The 21,492-nt window shown below is 33.4% G+C and overlaps 2 long non-coding RNA genes across 2 annotated transcripts; one reads left to right on the top strand and one right to left on the bottom strand.

Moving 5' to 3' along the window:
* Positions 1-3,747: 3,747 nt before the first annotated feature.
* LOC128221855 (uncharacterized) lies at positions 3,748-5,063 on the top strand. Its single transcript, XR_008259005.1, has 3 exons — positions 3,748-3,785; positions 4,119-4,200; positions 4,979-5,063. It is a non-coding gene; the product is annotated as an uncharacterized LOC128221855 (long non-coding RNA).
* Positions 5,064-20,055: 14,992 nt separating this feature from the next.
* Positions 20,056-21,492, bottom strand: LOC128221854 (uncharacterized). Its single transcript, XR_008259004.1, has 2 exons — positions 21,410-21,492; positions 20,056-20,295 (listed from the first exon to the last, which is right to left on the bottom strand). It is a non-coding gene; the product is annotated as an uncharacterized LOC128221854 (long non-coding RNA).

Genomic DNA, 21,492 nt, shown 5'->3' with positions numbered 1-21,492 from the left:
GAGTGCACCTTTAAGGTCAAAACAACTAGAAAATGGAACTTCAAACAATAAACTTAAAAACCATGACTTATAGTACAAGTATTTCCACATCGGAGCGGCTGGTTCTTACACACTGACAGTGACACACAATACACTCCACTCCTCTCCATTAACCCTTTATATATATATTACAGTCGAAACTCGTTGGCTCGATATCTCATGGCTCGATATCCTCGTTGGCTTGAACCAGATTAAAAGAACCGATTTTGTTTAACTCTTTGTTCATATAAAATTTGATCGGATGGCTCGATATATTGAGGGTCGATATTTCTCCACGCTCCAAGTCATTTTCGCGGTTCCAAGTAAGAATTTCACAATTTTGTTTGCTTGGGTCGATGTCATTTTCGCGGGTTCAGGTAAGAACCTCACACCTTGATTTGTTTTGTTGGCTTCATTTAGCACACGGCGCTAATCGATAAAAATTAATTCAATTTATTATAATTATTATCAAATTTGAATGACTTAACAGTTTGAATAAACATGCCATCACTTTATCTAAGTTCTTTCCCTAATTGTTATACATGTATAAATTTCAATGCATCCTGATATAACTAATAAGGTATGTTTTTGTTACCCACTGTTTAAAATTACTTGTTTGTTGTTTTCGCATAATTTTTATAATTAAAAAAAACAATCAAATAATATTTTCTAAGTATCGAATAAGTGATGTTACGAACTTTACGACGTGTAACTATGTCCAATTAATACTCTTCTCTTGCGGAGATAGCATAGCCAATAACAAAGGAGGTAAACAAGACTTTTTGTAACGAATAATAAAAAAATAACATTCTGTAAGCAATCCCGCTTGGCTCGATATTCTCGAGGCTCGAAGTATTTTGGCTGGTCCCTAGAATGTCGAGCCATCGAGTTTCGACTTAGTTTAAAGCTAACGGAGGCACTCCTGCCATGTACCGCTGCCACCATTTAAGTAAACCTGGGAGGAGAAGTGCCCCAGTGTGGAGCTTCAACCAACAACAACTGCTGGAACACTATCATGGCGCTGTAACAAACTGAGCTAACTGAACGGCTGGTTCTCATCGACACGATCTACATCTACAATAACTTTACAATGTACATGAATATATAAATAACTGAAGTATGAATGCAATGTATTCATGTACATTGTAAAGTTGATGTCTACTGTTCTACTTTGAAAGACACATGCATGTACCCCAAAATTAGTTTTGACAGGCATGACTCACTAATGCCAGTTGTGAGCTTGTTCCTAGCTTCGATCAAGATATTTCTGTCTGAAAATGACATTGAATACACTCTAAAGCCTAAAAGGCTGTAAAATATGCATTCAACATCTTGATAAGCAACTATCTTAAATAAATTAAAATATTAGGATACAGAATGATGTGAAAGAGACTTTAAAAATATCGCTGCATTGTTGGATGTTGGTGCTGTCATCTGATGATCTGTCAGCGGCAATGATTGAGGCAAGCATCAAGTATATTTAAATAAACATTGCACTTTAACAGATTAAATGTTTTGACAACTGTTTTATTTTTTGTCTTTATACATGCCAATTAATGCATGAGTGCAAGAAAAACAGTGACACAAGACTGCTTAAAAAACATTGGATTGCATATATATTTAAGTTAAAGCTTCACCCTCAAAGATATACCATTTTTACAACTTTTTTATTTTTTGTCTTGGAAAGAGCAAATTTTTGTATAAATATCTGCAAACCAATGATATAGGATTGCTTACGAAAAACCAGATCATAGATTTTCATATTTCCGTTTGAAAATTAATGTTTTATGGCTAAAACCGTTAATAAACGTTTTAGAAAAATGAACAAAACATCAATTTTTGAACTGGTACGATATAGTCAATACTTACAACTTACATGTGCAGGAATCAGGAAGGAGTTCCATTCTACCAACTTAATACCATTCTTATTTGTCGTCTTCTTAACCGGATGCTTGATTTTTTGTAAACAAACCCAATGAACCCTGCATCGTTCCACTAGACTTTCTCGCTTAATATTTACGCATGGTTGTGCCTGTATCGAAGAAAATGAAGACCAGTCCAAAACATTGCGTCATTTAGTATTTAGCACGCGCTAGAGTGATTCAAAACATCAAATTTGACCGACACTGAACAGAGGTAAATGGCTATTTTCTTTGAAAATATAACACTTTCTAAAGTTTCTAGTTCAAAAGGTAATTGAATTTATGTAGATACGTAAACAATTGACAGTTTAACGAGTATATTTTATTGATATTTATAACGAAGTACTCCTTAAAGCACTCTCACATACATGTATTTTGACAACTTTGTTATTTTTTATTTTTGTCTTGGAGTTTGAATGAGCCAGTTTCTGTGTAAATATTTTAATATATGCAAATAAGTGATATAAGCCTGCTGACAAAAGATCAGATCGCAGATTTACCTATTCCGTTAAAAAATGTTTTATGGCTAAAAGTGCTACTAACAGTTGGAAGAAAAATGCATAAAACATCATTTTCTTAAAGCTTCACTATCACAGATATACCATTTTTACAACTTTTTTTATTTTTTGTCTTGGAAAGCACTAATTTTGAAATCCATGGAAACCAGTTATATAAGATTGCTGACAAATCGGGATACCATACAGGACACTCAAGTGTTATTTTATATTTTCTTAGTTATCATGCAAATGAAAATAATCACTATCATTTAAACGTTATTCAGGGATAGTTGCAAATGGTTTGTTTACATTAATTAGTTTTATGAATTTAATTGAATACACAATTTTTTATTAGAGCTTTGCACCAAATTAAATTCAGTTCATTTTACGGGAGTAACCCACACTAGCGGATCCAGAAAGGGGGTGGGACCCCCCCCCCCAAAAAAAAAAAAAAAAAAAAAAAAATATTCTGTAAAGAATCTCAGGACAATTATTAAAAAAATCTTTTGATCTTTGATATCATAATGGTAAAAAAAAATACCAAAATGCAAAATGTAAAAAAAAATATCAAGTCAGAGAATGGGTTGGAACCGGTGTCGCCAAAATTGCAGTCCAGTGTTGTATCCACTGTGCTATGAAGGCTTATCCTAAACAGTTGGAATATTTAATCTTTATACCTAACTTGTAATGTATTGGCGAATTTTTTGTATTGTAAATTATGTGGTACTTCAGTTAGTAAGTTTTAATGCATTGTACACATAGATACCAAGTTTATGTCAGTTTTCGTCAATTTTTTTTTTTCCGCTATTTCATTAAACAGATTACAGCCCCTTTTAAACAAGTCTTTGGGAGGAACTGTTGGGGATTGTTATTAAAGCTGCATTTTCACAGATTTACCATTCTGACAACTTTTTTTTTCATCATGGAATGAATCATGCAATGTTAGTGCATAAATTATGTCCGCAAACCATGATTTAAAACTGCTGAAAAAATATCAGATAGCTGTTTTTCATATGTACGTTCATAATTGTTGTTCTGTGGCTTAAATTTGAACACTTTCAGAAAAATGAAATAATAAGCAGATTTCACAATACATGACATCTGTTTTATTGTTAGCAATTAAAGGCATTGATTCTCTGAGATAGTAATAATGTTAAAACAGTCAATCTGTGAGAGTGCAGCTTTAAGACTCATTTTTCCTAAGATCAGCCAAGTTAGTATTATAGCTAATTTTAGCTCAAAAGAAGTAGGTGAATTTTATATTTATTTCAGACCAGATACTCTTGAGGGACCAATTTAAGGGCAAACAACAAACGTTTTGATGCAAAGAAAGCATTGGATTTGAAAGGTAGATTTTTAACACATATTTACATTTACTCAATGTCATTTACTAGTATAACATAATGTATTCAAGTATAAGATATTTCAAGTATTTGGTCAGGTTGTTAGGTTTAATTGAAACTGTTAAGCAAATAATTGAAAGTCCATGCAATTTTGCATGCACATGTTTGTTGCATGCACATTTTACTCAGATGGCATAGGGTACAGTTACTCTTGTAACTTGCTTAAAATAAATGCAAACAATTCGGCATGTGTCTGAAGTCATGTTTTATTTTTCTCTACAAATTGTTTTAAAAAATGCAATTGTTTGATTTCCTTTCTTATGTGTTATGCATTGCAGTTCCCATGGAGAAGAAAAATGGAGAGATTCTAAAAGTATGAAGATACTCCTGTGTATAATGAGGAAATCTTGTCAGTGAATGGTAAGTTCTCTTTGGATTAATTCTATGTATAACAATATAAATATGAGGTAAGCCAAGAAATGAGAATTAACATAATTATTCTGTTCAAACATACATTGACATATTAAATATAAAGACATATGTATGGTTTGTCTCTGCTATTATACTCCTACCACTTGATGGTTAGGGTTCATTTGGACAAGTCTTCTTTTATCCATAATTCCAAATGCTTCTGAGATTTCTAACACATATTAAATATGTTGAGGAGAATGTGCTGTGCAAAAAAACATTTTTGTTTATGGTATTTTAGAGTTATTGGTCTTTGATTATTTTTCTTTCACTTTTCTATGTTTTTGAGTTATTAACTTCAAACTTCATGCACATATTGGACGTGATAAGAAAAATAGCTGTGCATATGAATCATTAAATTGTGTATTGTAGTCAAAGAATTGTAAACCTTTGATTATTATCTTTATATTTTTTTATTTTTTTTTTCTTCTCTTCATAACTTTTTTCATTTTTTACTTTAATTTAACAAAACACTATTCTGTTTTTGGTATATTAAGGATTATTTTCTTATGTTTATTTTGTGCTTGGCAGTTTTAAAATTATTGCCTAATTGGTTACTGTATGCTTAAAAGCAAACATCACTCTCAGTGAAACCTCTTATTACAATAGGTGATAGCTGTAGTTTTTCATGGAAACAAGTGTTTGACAGTATGAGTCATTTTTAGTAGCAATATATTATGTACATTTAAGGTATAAGTTCTCTTTTGCTAATTGTTCAGTTGTTTTTCAGTTGTTGCAATTGTGGACCAGGCCAGAGTTGTACTAAACCAACTAAGACACAATGAGATACAGGAATGACACAATGAGAAACAGGAAAGTGATGACTGATCGCCACCTGTTACAAATTCATCTAGGTACATTTTTATTCCAGATTTGATACAGCTGTAAACTGTTTTATGCATGCTATGATTATGTTCATCATGTTTGTTTAAGACCGTGATGATGAGGACTAATCTATTGATTATCCCTTGCCAAAAGGCAAAGTGGATACAGTAATTGTGTAATTGTGCACGTGTGTGTGCGTGTGCACGGAATGTAATCTTGAGCATAAATCCCCCAGGTATTAACTTCAAACTTCATATACAGATAGATCCCTATTGAGAAGAAGTGCAGTGTTAAGGGACCATAACTCTGTTTACAGTTCTTTTTGTAATAACCCTTTGTTATATTTCATACTGAGTTTTTGTCTGCAGCAGAACTTGAAAAGTCTTTGAGGTGTTGATCTCAAACTTCAAATATGTACAGATAGATCTCATTTAGCAGAAGTGCAGTGCACGGAAACCATAACTCAAGATTTTTTTGTAGTAGTTGCCCTTTGTTAGTTTTCAATGTTATCCTTTGTTGTAATGCACAGTTGTGATCATGCTCAAATATGCTCATTCACATTAACATTAATTGTCCAGGTTCAAATCCTGTAATAGAAACAATTATTTTCTTTCTGTGTTTAGCAAAGTTTATATGAACTATCTATCAATGTAAAATAAACTAAGATTTGTGTGTTTTTATCATTTCTTATTTATTGGTATATTTTTTGTTACATTTTTTTATGTGCATATATATAAAATCTATATCACAAAAAGTGTGGCTAATTTTTAATATTAAGGTATAATATGTATAAGAACTAACATATTTCAAAATCAACCATAGAGCTTTTGCAAGATAGATAATAACTTAATGTATCTGATGAACAATAATGTGATTTTGGGATGCCAGCAATAACTTTTCAAGGTGAAAATATGTTCTTGTCATTGATTTTACATATAAGTAATCAGTATGCAAAGCCCTTTCAAATGATACTTATATGGGGTAACTATCAAATTTTAACATTGAAGCGAATGGCACAAATGAATGAAAAGCTCCTTAATAGTTCAATATTTGAAGCCAACAATGGAACTATGTTTATGTATTGCTTAATGTTCCTTTTTCTTTCAGAAAACTCCCCACATCCAACAAGAGACAGTCTGACTTCAAAGTCTTCATTGAAGGCAACTTAATGGACAAGACATCCGTCACATAAAGATTCACTAAAATTGGAATGATATACCAATTTTAACTTTTAACAGACAAATACATTATAGATTTGAAAATAGATTACCCTTAAATAAGTCGGATGATTAACATTTACCTCAACACAGTACAAAGTGCTCATGTTGAACTATTGTGATTGATCATAGTCTGTCCTTCATTTTTATTAACAGTTTCATACAGTGTTAACACTTTAGTATGGGGACTCAATTTTAGCTCAACTTTTCGAAGAATATGGAGAGCTATACTACTCACCCAAGCGTCGGCGTCGGCGTCACCCCTTGGTTAAGGGTTTGCGTGCAAGCACACATAGGTTAATATCTCAGCAACTACTTGAGGTATTGCATTGAGACTTTATACAATGGTACTCAACCATCCAACCTACTTAATTAACCAAGTTTGATAACTCTACTTTGCACTTAATGCCAATAATAGGCCTTTAATATTTGACTTAGAAATTCTGGTTAAGGTTTTGCATGCAAGCACACATAGGTTAATATCTCAGCAACTACTTGAGGTATTGCATTGAGACTTGATACAATGGTACTCAACCATCCAACCTACTTATTTAATCAAGTAAGATAACTCTAGTTTGCATTTAATGTAAATAATAGGCCTTTATTATTTGACTTAGAAATTCTGGTTAAGGTTTTGCATGCAAGCACACATAGGTTAATATCTCAGCAACTGCTTGAGGTATTGCATTGAGACTTGATACAATGGTACTCAGCCATCCAACCTACTCATTTAAACAAGTAAGATAACTCTAGTTTGCATTTAATGTAAAAAATAGGCCTTTATTATTTGACTTAGAAATTCTGGTTAAGGTTTTGCATGCAAGCACACATAGGTTAATATCTCAGCAACTGCTTGAGGTATTGCATTGAGACTTGATACAATGGTACTCAACCATCCAACCTACTTAATTTTCCAAGTTATATAACTATAGTTTGCATTTGATGCAAATACTTGCCTTTATTATTTCACTCAGAAATTCTTGTTAAGGTTTTGCATGTAAGCACACATAGGTTAATATCTCAGCAACTACTGGATGAATTGCATTGAGACTTTATACAACCACCCAACCTAATTAAATAATCAAGTTAGATAAAAATTCTGGTTAAAATTTTGCATGTAACCACATTTATGGTAATATCTCCGCACATCATGTATTGCATTGAAATCTGATCTAACAGTGATCCATGCATGTTTCGCCAAAACTTTTCAATCCTTACACTGAAAAGCAGCGGAATAGTCGATAGCGCTGTCTCTGTGACAGCTCTTGTCTCTTTGGTCTTTATTCATACTGGCCAGAATATGTTTACCAAAAAAATCTTAGTAGAGATTGATAACTGTTCAGGTTGGACAAAAAGCATGTAGGTTGTTTGTTCTAATAATATAAACTGTAAATGCTTCAGAAACTATATATATAATTTTTCATGATATTTGTCAGTATTTATTCTCGTCAACATTTAAATAATATTAGGTGAAACTTGTTTATTGGTCAAAATGTGTTTGATTAGAGTGGCCTCAAGTTCCACTTTATATGAATGAAATTTGGTCAAGTTTTAGAAAAAAAACTATGTTCTAGTTTTATAGGCCATATTCTCTTCCCAAGCTTTCCTTAAAGAATGAATGTAGGTAATATGAAACAGGAGTCACTAAGTCAAGTATTAAAAACCATAAAAATTGCTATTCATAGAGGTATTGTTTCCTCATCATAAATCACAACTTAGCCAGCAAGACTCTTCAACAAATAAGGCATAACATGTAAAAAGTTAATAATTAGGCACATATTTTAGTGAATAAAATCTTGTGAACATATTATTGAAACAAATAATGTGTCTGGTTCTGAGGTGAGCAATAAAGCACATTGCTTAGTATCAATTGAGCTAGCTCATTATTAAAAGTTTGTTTTAAACTTGAATTAAATGAATGCAAATCATATATTATTATTTTTAATCTATATATATTTTTTTTAGTTACCTTGTTCTGTTGTTAATTTCCATACTGACTTGGTTAATTATGGCTAATTGTCTAATTATATTTTAACTTCTAACCTAAATGTTTCATTGTACTTTTGAGTGTTCTGTTAACTATATTGCACATTACCCTATATGACAGTATAAATTCAATAAAACCATGGTTATTAAGTTCCATACATATTGGAGCACATGGTAAGCCTCTAGAAATGTCACTTCTTAAACCTAGATTCTTGATCTGTTCGCCACATTGTTTTGTTAATTTTTTGTTCATAAAAACAAATGATTGTTTAATTTCAAGGCAAAATTTCCATTCATTTTTATATTTGATTTGGGTCCCTAGGGTCATGGTCACTGTAACTAAAAATAGAAAAATGCTTGGTACTGAATAACTTAAGTTTTAATACATTTAAACTGAATCTCACAATAAAGGCTGAAGTTCTTGTTGCATTGCAGCATTTCTAGTTAACTTTTTAATTTGACTCTTTTTATTGCTTTCGACAGGCACATATTACATCATTATTGTATTCATTTTTAAGACAAAGCCTCATTTAATTGAGCGTGCTGTCCAAAGACAGCTCTTGTTGACATAATTATAAGACACCTTATGTTATGGTTTATATGAACAATAGCTGTTTCTGTGTATGTTTTAGAAGAAACTTCCATTTCTTATCATATTGATGGACATAGATATACATACATGTACGGGATTATTGACATCAGATTCTTAGGATTAAATTTACTATACTAATGTTCTGTTCATGTTCAAAATAGATACAGTTATGGTAAATGCATAGTCTTGTTTGTTTATAACATAGACAACCATGTCTTTTGGTTGTCCTGGTCTCCTGTCCTGTTATGTGAATTGGGTTTTATGGACATCTTCGATATTGTAGGTCCAATTCTAGTGTCTAGCTGGAAAAGTATTTAGCCTAGGGAGACCTTAGTTTGGGTTATCATGTTGGATATGTCTAAATGTTGGCATGTCGGGAAATGACCATTTTAGGCTATGATTTTAGGCTATGACAATTTAAAAATGTAGACGTTGTTGGGCAAGGCTCCACACCCAAGTGACTGTCGCATTATATTCTTGAAAAAATGCCTTGGGCTTTTGGTTTGAATGTTATGAATTTTGCGAGTCTGGCAAATATCTGCATTATAAAATTCATCGACATACAGAGAAAAAGGTCAATTTTCAATGATTTCAAAAGATTTATTAACTAAAAGGGGATCATCATAAATGAATACAGAGAACAAGGTTAATTGATTTGACAGAGGATTGATGCAGAGCTTCAAAAATTAAGGAGACAATTTCAGAAAAATGCACATAAATGATTTTTGTTTATTTGTGTTGTTTGATAACTGCTGTGTGTCGATTTTTATTTAATTTCATTTTACCCCTAAATCACACTTCACACAATACATGGTTTCTACACTTTAGGTTTGTTATACTGTATTATAGTATCTATTGAATACAGTAAAATTTCTGGTCAATGTATTGCAAAATTTGTGCTAATAATTTGCAATTTCAGAAGGTCTCATTTTTATTTAATTTTTCAAACATTTTCCCCAAAATTCACATTTCACAAAATTACATAGTTTCTTTACTTTTGATATATTAAACTGTAATATTTATGAAATACAGTAATTCTGGTCATTATATTACAATATTTGAAAAAGTTATTGGCAAATTCCAGAAATTCTCATTTCCATTTACTTTTTCATACATTTTACCCCGAAAATCATATTTAAAAAAAAACAAACTGTGATTCTATATAATATATAATAATGTTAAATGGTATATATTAGCTGCAGTAGTTCTGGTGTTTTTATTGCAAAATAAGGCAGAGTTATTGGCAAAATTCATAAATTGTCATTTTCATTTAATTTTTCCAACATTTTACCCCAAAAATCATTGTTTGCGCCATATAATTGTTCTATGATTTAAGTATATTAAATATGTTGCCTGATATGACATAAATTCATTAAAATTATTTTTGTGCAGTATTCTCCATTTTTGGTTCAAAAATCTCCCGTTTGTATACATTGAATAGAGAACAGAGGTGTTGAAGCACTGCATCAACACCTCTGAGAATGAGTATAGTATAGTGGACGCTACCACAATGTATATAGACTATAACACAGGTTCAAATTTACAGATAGAGAATAGTGCACGCCACCACAATGTATATAGACTATAACAGAGGAATTGATGTAAAGTTTCAAAATCTCTGGTTGATACATTGCATAGAGAACAGGGGTGTTGAAGCACTGCTTCAACACCTCTGAAAATGAATAGAGTATAGCGCACGCTACCACAATGTATATAGACTATAACAGAGAAGTTGAAGTAAATCTTCAAAATCTCTGGCTGTATACATTGCATAGAGAACAGAGGTGTTGAAGCACTGCTTCAACACCTCTAAGAATGAATAGAGTATAGTGCACGCTTCCACAATGTATATAGACTATAACAGAGGAGTTGAAGTAAATCTTCAAAATCTCTGGCTGTATACATTGTATAGAGAACAGGGGTGTTGAAGCACTGCTTCAACACCTCTTGACAATAAATAGAGTATAGTGCACGCTTCCACAATGTATATAGACTATAACAGAGGAGTTGAAGTAAATCTTCAAAATCTCTGGCTGTATACATTGTATAGAGAACAGGGGTGTCGAAGCACTCCTTCAACACCTCTTGACAATGAATAGAGTATAGTGCACGCTTCCACAATGTATATAGACTATAACAGAGGAGTTGAAGTAAATCTTCAAAATCTCTTGCTGTATACATTGTATAGAGAACAGGGGTGTTGAAGCACTGCTTCAACACCTCTGAGAATGAATAGAATATATACCGTGCACAGTATATACTGGTATAGAATATAACACCAGTGTATGTACTGTCACGGTGTATCGAGCATATCTATGTAGTGTATAGAGTCTATGCACTGTGTTGATATAAGATATCAATCTCAACTTGGTGTAAGCATTCTAGATTTAATATTTTTTTCTAGAGTCAAATAATTCACTGTTATGACTATTTGGTCCGTAAATATTTATAGTGATCAACTATCGTCTCAAAGACACATATCGTGTTTTATGCACCTTTCTTTCAAATTAAACACGGTATCTTTTATAAGAACCATTGTTTGAAGAAAAGAAATTCACATTTTGCCTTATTTAGATAGTTGACCACGTGAAGTTCATCTACAGTCAGTTCGTAACGTGACCGCACTAACGGACTTCTTGTCACATTATATATATTAAATAATAAACATGGCCTACATTATATATTTAACTTCTTTTCAACAGAATGTAATTGAAACCGCTTTAATGGGGTGCCGTTTTGACTGAATATGTAAAAATATAATTGATATGGCGCTATTTTAAATGAGGGATTTGTGGTAGGGTGACTTTCAGCACTTTTGAAAACAGGGACCCGGACCCCCCTTTGCTACATTTCATGTTATATACCAAAATGACCGGGAAGGTCTGAAGTTTATCAGACTGCCGGCATAAATTGGCATAAATGGCGGCGAGCCGAGAAAATCCAAAATGGCCGACAAAGATGGCCGCCAAAATCTGAAAATCAGCTATGCTCTATTTTGCCTTGTTAATAGAACTTTTATCTTATTTTTACATATTTTTCCATCTCATTTGCAAGAATATAGATGGTTTATGTCTTTTTAGAATGTAAATTGGTAAAAATATAAAAGATTTACATTTTTTTCATAATAAATAGTGAAAATGTTGGCAAAATTTTGCATATGAGGGTACTATTTTAATTTGTATCTTTTTATTTATTGCACCCATTACCTATTTCTTAGATTAAAAGATAACTATAAACATTTATACATAATTTACAAATTTGTTTCCATCTATCACCAAGTCATAAATTGTCAAAAGCTGTTTTTGGGTGGGTGGGGTAAATTGAAGTGGTTTAAAATTCGGACCAGGTCAGGATTTAGTTCAGAATATACTAGATAGAACAGACTGTTAAGTTGCAAATATCCAGGAGGACACATTAGTCAAACATCAGACATTGTTTTAACCCAATCATATTAGCTCCCCCTACTGATCTTAACACTGTGTATACCATATTAGTCCATACAAAAGAACAGATGGCTGCTTTAGGACAACATATTTGTCCAATTGTGTTTGATATGGGCTTACTGACAAAGGCCCTTGAAATTGTCTGGGCCTACCCGAGTGAGTTTGAGGGCGTTATACCTATGGAAGGTGGCATGCATTTCATGATGAGTATTTTTGGTGGGATAGGGCACATTTATGGTGATGCGGGGTTAAAACAGTTGATGGTAGAGTCTGATGTTTTTGCAAAGTTGACAGCTGATCATATATTGTCTGGCAAAGACTTTGACCGAGCTTTGCGGGCTATTCTCATGATTGATGGGGTGTTGAACAACAGATTTCTCTTTCAGCTAAAAGCATGGGCTGAACAAAACAAGAAAGAGTTTCCTCACAATCTTTTTCAGAGGATTGCCTCTATGAAACAAAGTTCCAACTCTGATAGCAATGAATTTGATAGCATTTCAGGATTGATCGATTCTGATATGATTCCTCTTATTGAGTTATTCAGATCTGAGGGAAGATCAATGTCACCATTCAAATTTGGGGATGACTATCTCACTAAGGTATCTTTGCCTGTCAAAGTGTATCTATCTTCCTCGAGACATGGTATTTGGAGTGCTCACCAGGATGCCAAACGGATGCTTTTGCCTTTTTTGTTTGCCTCAAATAGATCTATCTATGTCAGGTTCATGACATACATGGTTTTGAAGATGTATCGAATTCCTGATCACCTGACAGAGAATTTCGATCAAGGTCAGTTTGTTGCTAAACTCACAAAAGGCACGTTCAATGCCGTCTGAATAGAGTATGTGCTTGAATTCACAGAAAATAAGGCACTCGAATCCTCTGGTGGTATTATGGGGTTAACACACACTGACAGTGCATTAACACGATGGTTTTTATCGAGACCGTTAACCGCAAAGTATGCCATAGCATTTGAAAACCGCAGACCGACCACAGCAACAAAACATCACACAGACACTCCATTCCATACAAATGCATACAATAGTGCAGTTAATTAGATGTTGTCCTTTTTTGAGAATGAATCATGTATAGATCCGTTTTCTCTTTCGTCTCCTCCTGAAAAGCTAGTAAACATTGCTACATGAGTAGCAGCCCTACTTGAGGTGGAGGAGAGCCTTTTAAATTGTCATGATACAGGCAATCGATTGCTGCAAACCTTTTTTAGTGAGAGGTTCACAGTTAAAGAAGACCAGTCAACAAAAATGTCATTCTTTGATCCAATGACATGGGTTGAAATAAAAACCATGGCTCTGTCTAAGTCTGTTGTTCGAACGGCCACAAAATATGTTCAGATGAATGGTGAGGAGATGTATCTTCGTCTTTTAGCCATTAATACATTAAAAAAGGTGCCTTTGCAACGAGTTTTATCATTTGAAAATGCCCCAGTCCCTCTTAGTTTGTTCACTGATGAAGGTTTCATAACAATGACAAAGAAATTTGACTTCCTAGACAAAATTGAAGGTCTTGTTAAAGATGAGGTTATTTACAGTATCCCAGCTGCTTCTGATTGTATTGTCTTTGATGGGATGGCTTTTGTCCAAATGCTTCAACCTTCATCAAATAGACAACTCACTTACTCGGAAATGGCTTCAGAGTTTTTGGGATGTGTATTAACCAGCAGTTATGGTATCAAACACATCCATGTGGTTTTCGATAGGTATATGACTAACAGTTTGAAGGCCCAAACGCACCAAAAACGGGGTGAAACTCTTTCCCATGCGCCAGTTACAATTTAACCAAAAATGCAGATCAGGGACTGGAAAAGTATACTGACCAGCACAAAGAGTAAAAGTGAGTTGACTAAACTTTATACAGAACACCTTGCATTGCATGCCCATGATATTCTTGTCAATGGTGAGACTGTTTGTTGCTGGTAGTATGGGTACAAAGGCTTTAAAAGTCACCGTTCTGTCAGTAGCATTTGTTGGTGGCCTAACATCCGACCAGGAGGAAGCAGATGTTCGACTGATACTTCATGTTGCACATGCATCTGATTTAGATGTAAATACAATTGTTGTTGCTAGTCCGGACACCGACGTTATTGTTCTCCTTGTACATCATTTTGATCAGATGAGAGTTGAAAAGATATTTTTCAAATGGGTCGTAAAGTGGCGTATTCTGATCGAACAAGGTATATTCAAGTTCATTTCGCAGTTGAATCTCTTCAGCCAGAAGTTACACAAATATTGTTACCGGTATTTTGTATCACGGGCTGTGATACATGTTCTTCATTATTTGGTATTGGTAAAAAGAGAGCTTTCAAAGTCATGACCAAATCGGCAGAGCAAGTCAGTGATCTTGCAGACCTTGGGGCTCAGTCCACACTTTTACCTCAGACAAAGGCAGCAGCTGTTGTTTTTGTTTGCTTGTTGTATGGACAAAACAATTGTAAATCACTGAATGTTTTAAGAACAAATCTTGTTCTTGCAAAAACAAAAGTAAAACCAAGGAAACTTCCTCCAACCAATGACAGTTTCATGCTCCACTTGCTTCGATGTATGTACTAATTGTTGATCTGGAGAGGTGCATTATCCCCAACACCATTGGCTGATCCAGTGGACTATGGTTATACTGTTGATCCACATTCAGGATTTTTTATTCCTCAGATGATGACACAGGCTGCAGCTGCCCCTGAATTGCTAAGTGATTTGGTTTGTAGTTGCTGTAATTCATGCAAAGATGATTGTGTTTGTTGTTCGAATGAGCAATCTTATACTGAAGCATGCGATTGTAAGGGGTGCTTGACAAACACAAGTTCATGTCAGAACTTGTTTACTTAACTTGCAGAAGTTGAGTTAGAAGATTGCTAAATTAGCTTTATGATTTTATTAGTTCCCAGAAGTGTTATTAAGATGCACTTGTATATACCCATATGCAAAATTGTAAAAATTATTTGTATGTGCCTACTGTTATTTTGTCAAAGATACGAACTATTAGCAACCATCTTGGAAGTCATTATGTTATCCATCATTGATTTAGTGAAGTTTATTCATTTTGAAAAATAATATAATTGTTTAAATATCACTATTTTGTTATTTGTTCATTAATTAACATTCATCTACTTATACACTTTTTAATACTATTATAAATATAATCATGAAAAAATGTCCATGTTGCCGGGAATCCAACCTAAAGGTCAGCCATCTTGGATAATTTTAGCTCGCCACTGTTTATGCAAATTTATGTTTTTACCCTGATAATCATGCTTTGATACAACATAATTGCAGGTGTCAGTTGCATGCAACCTAGCAGTTTTTTCCTCACAATGAAACTTTAAGAAAATTCTCAATTTTTGGTCCGATTTTCAGAACCGCTTCAATTTACCCCACCCACCTAAAACAGCTTTTGGTTCGATAAAAATTGGTTAAAACTCATATCAAAACATATTTATTTATGTATAAGTAATTAAAGTTATCCTATAATACAAGAAAAAGTTACTGGATGCAATTATTCAAAAGATAAATGTTAGAATTCCACACTCCCTTGCAAAATTTGGGCATTTTTTTATATATATTTTGTATTAAAGTTATATTTTCCCCTTTTTCCCCATATGTCATCACTAAAAAACATAAACTATGATCATTCTTACAGTTTAGGTGAAAAATAATGTTGAAACGAGATGGAAAGGTCGATTAACAAGGCAAAAAAGAGAAATTTTGATTTCCAGATTTTGGCGGCCATCTTTGTCGGCCATCTTGGATTTTCTCGGCTCGCCGCCATTTATGCCAATTTATGCCGGCAGTCTGATAAACTTCAGACCTTCCAGGTCATTTTGGTATATAACATGAAATGTAGCAAAGGGAGGTCCGGGTTACCCCTTTTAATAGTGGCCTTATGAGCTGAAAGTCACCCCACTATTGTGGCCACGTAGCTATTAATTAAAATTAAACATTCATAAAGGCCCATATTATCTCATATCTTTACTAAAATCATATGCGTTTTAGGTAGTGATGTTTCGATGATCGATTATAATCGAAAATCGATTGTTTGGACCTGAAATCGGCGACAATCAATAGTGTTTAGTTAAAATCGATTATCGAAAAAAATAATTAAAAAAAATAGTAAGTGTTCAGATGTTATCTTTAACAAAATGGCTACTGAAATCCACAATGGGCAAGAAAATGAATTATTTTTTATACAACACCACTTAATAACTTCAATTATAGACATAAGGTATATGCATATAATGATTAAGAGTTTAATACTGTACATGAATAAAACTACAAAAGTTTTTTAAAGGTACTATCTAGTATTTTAAAAACCGATTGTACTATCGATAATCGGTTACTTGAGTGGTACCGATCATCGATAGTAAAATGGCAACCGATTCCCAACACTAGTTTTAGGTGTTTTATCAAATTTAAAGTCAAATGAGTTTGACATGATAATGCAATAAGATATTTTGCATGAACCTATATTGTGTGTCTTTAATCTTGAAAGTTTTTTTTTATTATTATTTTCAGATGTTACACATTGGACCAGGAGTGTTTCCCTAAAATTCATTCTCGTTTACAAAACTACAGAATTTAGAAATTCATCTGTTGTGAGCCTATTTTTTAATAAGAATGCCATTAAATTGTTATGTTTTATTGTATTATAATTACACCTCAACTTCCATTCCTTAAATGAACTGCATTTCGGCAATTTCGTTTATCAATCGATGAATGCAACATCTTCGGATCGCAATATATCACATAACAATATACATGTTATCGGACTCCACACGCTTTGACCAGCCCAATAGCGTACATACCCTGATAATGACATCAAACACGAAATGCATTCCTTAATTAGTTCTTTTTATGGTATAGAATGAATTATATAATCATGTAATCTTTTGTGTATTAATCGTGAAACAATCTACAAAAAAACACACTTCAACTTCCATTCCTTAAATGTACCGCGTTTGAACGCAGTTTGGTCGGTCAATGTATGCGTGGAGTCATTTAGACTCCACACACTTAGACCACACCAACTGCGTTCATACCCCGATAATGACATCAATCCCGCAATCAATTCCTTAAATAAACACATACGCACAGATATAGAGACAACAACATTACGATTGTCTGGCTTTCTTTAAAAACTACTTTGAGGAAAATTTATTTCAGAAATTCATTGCTCAATTTCTAATATTGCCAAGGGATTAAAACAATAAAAGCCTTAATTCAAGGAAACTCGTCTGATTGTATATCAAATGTCAGGAAAACAATTTGTGTTTTAGATTCACGAAAGCGATAACAAAAATCCATACATATTAAGTTGTGCTGATCATCTAAAGTTTGAATTGACAATAATTTACTAGTTTAATCATGCAAAGTCTAAAACGTCTACAATGATATTAACTTAATAACGTCGATCCCGGATGGCTCGAACTCGCTTGGCTCAAATTCATGTTGGCTCGAACTAGATATAAAAGACCGATTTCTTTACACTATGGGTAAACAATCCCGCTTGGCTCGAATTTTCCGAGGCTCGAGGTTTTTTGCAGGTCCATGAGAGTTCGAGCCTATGGGGTTCGACTGTAGATATATAATTTCACAACGCGTTATCTTTTTGAAGATGTGATAAGAGCTTTCTTCCCAGTAACCCATCTATTTTTTGTATAAGGTTTGTTTAACAATTGTCAGGATTGTGTAAAGTGTTTTAGTGTGAAGTTTTCAGGAAAAAAAATGTACAATTTCATGTTTGTGTTTGTTCATAATAGCGTTGTTTTGGGTAATGGTGTGTGCTTAACTTATGCCAATTTATTCAATGATTACAGTCGAAACTCTTTGGCTGTATATTTCAGGTACATGCAAAATACTTCGAGCCTGGCAAATATCGAGCCAAGCGGGAATAATTACATGGGGTAAAAGCAATATTTCCTTTACATCAAGTTCGAGTCAACGAGGAAATCGAGCCAAGCGATATCGAGCCAACGCGTTTCGACTGTATACATAGCTGTACAATGCGTATCTTACCTTTATCGGCCATACTTATGGAAACTCAAATGCATCCCATACAGTTATCGTGGTACCATGCTAGATAGTAACAATCATTTTGAATTAACATGACCATACGTATATTCACAAATCCAGCACAAACCTTTATTGATTACAATAAAACTCTCAGTTTATTGATGACCTAAGCGAGGTAAACCTGCACAATGCAAGGAAATAACAAACCTTTTGAATTGGCATGACCAAAAGTAAATCCACAAATCCAGCACAAAACTTTATAGATCGCAATAAAACTCTCAGTTTACTGTTGACCTATGCGTGGAAAACCATGTAATCAAATATAAATTTATTTCCAAAGGAATGGGGTTTGTAGCACAATGTTCATCTTCTCGGATTGTCTCTCCACAATCAGACAGCTATCATCCAGAATCGATGGACCTTCATTTGTTTCGAGTAATTCCTTTAAATGAATTACCGCCGGGTGTCTGTTTGGAATCAAAACATAGTTATTTTGTTATGGTCTAGCACAGGACCCTAGAACTTTGAGCTATGGAAAGCTTGCAGAAGGACTTAATGAACAAAGCCAGCATTACCAGAGATGTACGGGATTTAATGGTATGCACGACTATTTTATAAATCATTATAATAATGACGAAATAAAAATGGTCTTAATGTACAAGGCCAGAGTTACCGGACTTGTACGAACTCTGTGTACACGACTATTGTTTAAACCATTATAATAACGGAATAAAAAGAACTATACCAATATGTTTAATGCTTGAGCAATGCTTTATTAGGGTAATTTTGATGCTGAATGAATAAAATGAACATAGCGCACGAATGAGTTTACGTTAATTATTCAAGTTCGTCCGTCCCTTTTTCTGGTTTGATGGACTATCGTAAGTAGATACTCGGCGGACTGATCAAATGAATGGTAATGTCATTCGGAGCTCCTCGGCCATTTTTATCGAAAACACCCTCGGATGAATGCCGGTACATGATTTGAAGTAGTTCGTAGCTATCTGAATTATATTATTAATTAAATGTAGTGTTTAAGAGTTGTATTTATTGATCTAAGTTTAACTTGATTGCCAGTGAAGTGTATTATTACAAACATAATTCAGATTCCAGAGAGTAAAGTAATAAAGTTTAACTGCTAAATAAAATAACTACGCGATCTACTTGCAGCGGACTTTTTGAGTATGTAAACCGTCCAAATACATCCGAGGTTGTTTTCGATAAATATGGCCGAGGAGTTCCGAATGTTGTAATGTATATCTGCCTTAGCAGATACCTTTTTGATTCATTACATAAATATCTGGTTGTTTTTGTGTATGGTCATTGTTTATTCAGGGTCCATAGTAATCTTCATTTGGTCGTATCGTCTGTGTCGTACACTAATCACAGATACACCGAACACCGTTAGCTCGAACTCGCTAAGCTCAATTTTTCTCTTTGGCTCGAACTGGATTTAGAAAACTGATTTTCAATGACTGAAGGTAGGCATTCCCCATTGGTTCGAATTTTCCGAGGCTCTAGGAATGTTCGCCGGTCCCCGGGAGTACGAGCCAACGGGGTTCGACTGTTATAGTATATGTTTTGCTGCAGCTCGTTTTCCAAATGTTTTGATGGAGCTTTATTAAGAGTAATTTGAAGACTAATTTGCACACACATTGTGAATAATTTCTCAACATTTACATACTCTCCAATCAAGTAATCTTAATTTGCAACAAACAAGAAAAACATATTTAACAATGTATTTACATTTTATCACAGATATTTGGATCAAGCATAAATTCAAATTCTTTTGTAAACCAAATTATATATAACACTCCCATCGCATATGATGTCATAAATATAACGAGACAAAATAACGTCATATCTACACCGTCGGGAACGAGGCTTGTGTTGCGATTCCGCACATGTTCTTGTTGTTTCTTGCCATTTCGACATAGCCCATGTTTCCCCAAGACTCTCCCCAGCTGTAAAGAAATTAACAGACGTATTGTAAAATAATGATCATACACATACACCAAAGCATTACAATTGGCATTTATACATTATAGAACATATTCAATCAATTTTCGGTCTGATTCCATTAGTTTTCACCATAGTTGGGATTAGAAATATAATGAGAACTATTGTGTACATAATTTCGAAGTCTCAAATATAAACCCTGTTAAAAACACATGACAAAAGCCAAAAAAATGTACTGGATATATAAACGTATGTATATTAGCACCTTCACCCCGTAATCATTAAAAGCACATTTAAATATGATGTTTTAATGTACTAGTACATATATTTTAATGTACTAGTACATATATATTATCTAATTATTCCCTATTTATTAATTCGTATCAAGTCAGTGTGGTGTTAGCTTTAAGTCGACATAAAATCTTTATGGTACCCTATTATACAGTTTTGACATATCACGTGGTTTGTGACTTCACATTTGGTTACTGCAGGAAGCAAAATACATTTAGATTCAGTTAGGATTATCGCTATAAGTTTGTTATGTTCATATCAATTTTAACAAAACATAGCACAGACTAAGTGTAAACAATATGTCCTATCTTCGGTTGCTGAGAGATATGTTGAGCATTTTATAGTTTCATTAAAAGACGTGAGCAAATGCTCAGAATGTATAAATTAGTGTTTGTTATAGCGAAAAGCAAATTGTGTTACTGGTCCAAAAAATGTATATATATATATATATATATATATATATATATATATATATATATATATATATATATATATATATATATATATATATATATATATATATATATATATTCATATGGCATAGAATACACACGAGGCTTATACAATTAAATAAATATGTAATGTTTGCGGTTTGTTATTACAAAAAGCAGAAACGATTTTGTTATTGCGAAAAGCAGTTTAGAGGGGAACAATGGCCAACCTCTCTCCTTCTTGCCATGAGCCACATTACAACATGTTTTCTAATAATTTTTTACAAAGACAGTAGATATTAACATAATAATATATGAGCGTAATAAGAAAACAAAGCAAATGTGACGTCATAAACCACGGAGTATGTCCACTCTGTTTTCAATTATTTTATCTCACCTGTTCTTAACGAGCCAATAGTCGGAACTGCCATCAGTGCCATATCCTACAGCCAGCACGCCATGATCAAGACGGACGGAGCT

Source organism: Mya arenaria, chromosome 16, assembly GCF_026914265.1.
Source record: "Mya arenaria isolate MELC-2E11 chromosome 16, ASM2691426v1".
NCBI classification, from domain to species: Eukaryota; Metazoa; Mollusca; class Bivalvia; order Myida; family Myidae; genus Mya; species Mya arenaria.
Note: the sequence above shows the minus strand (reverse complement) of the source record. Positions and strands in the feature narration are given on the sequence as shown.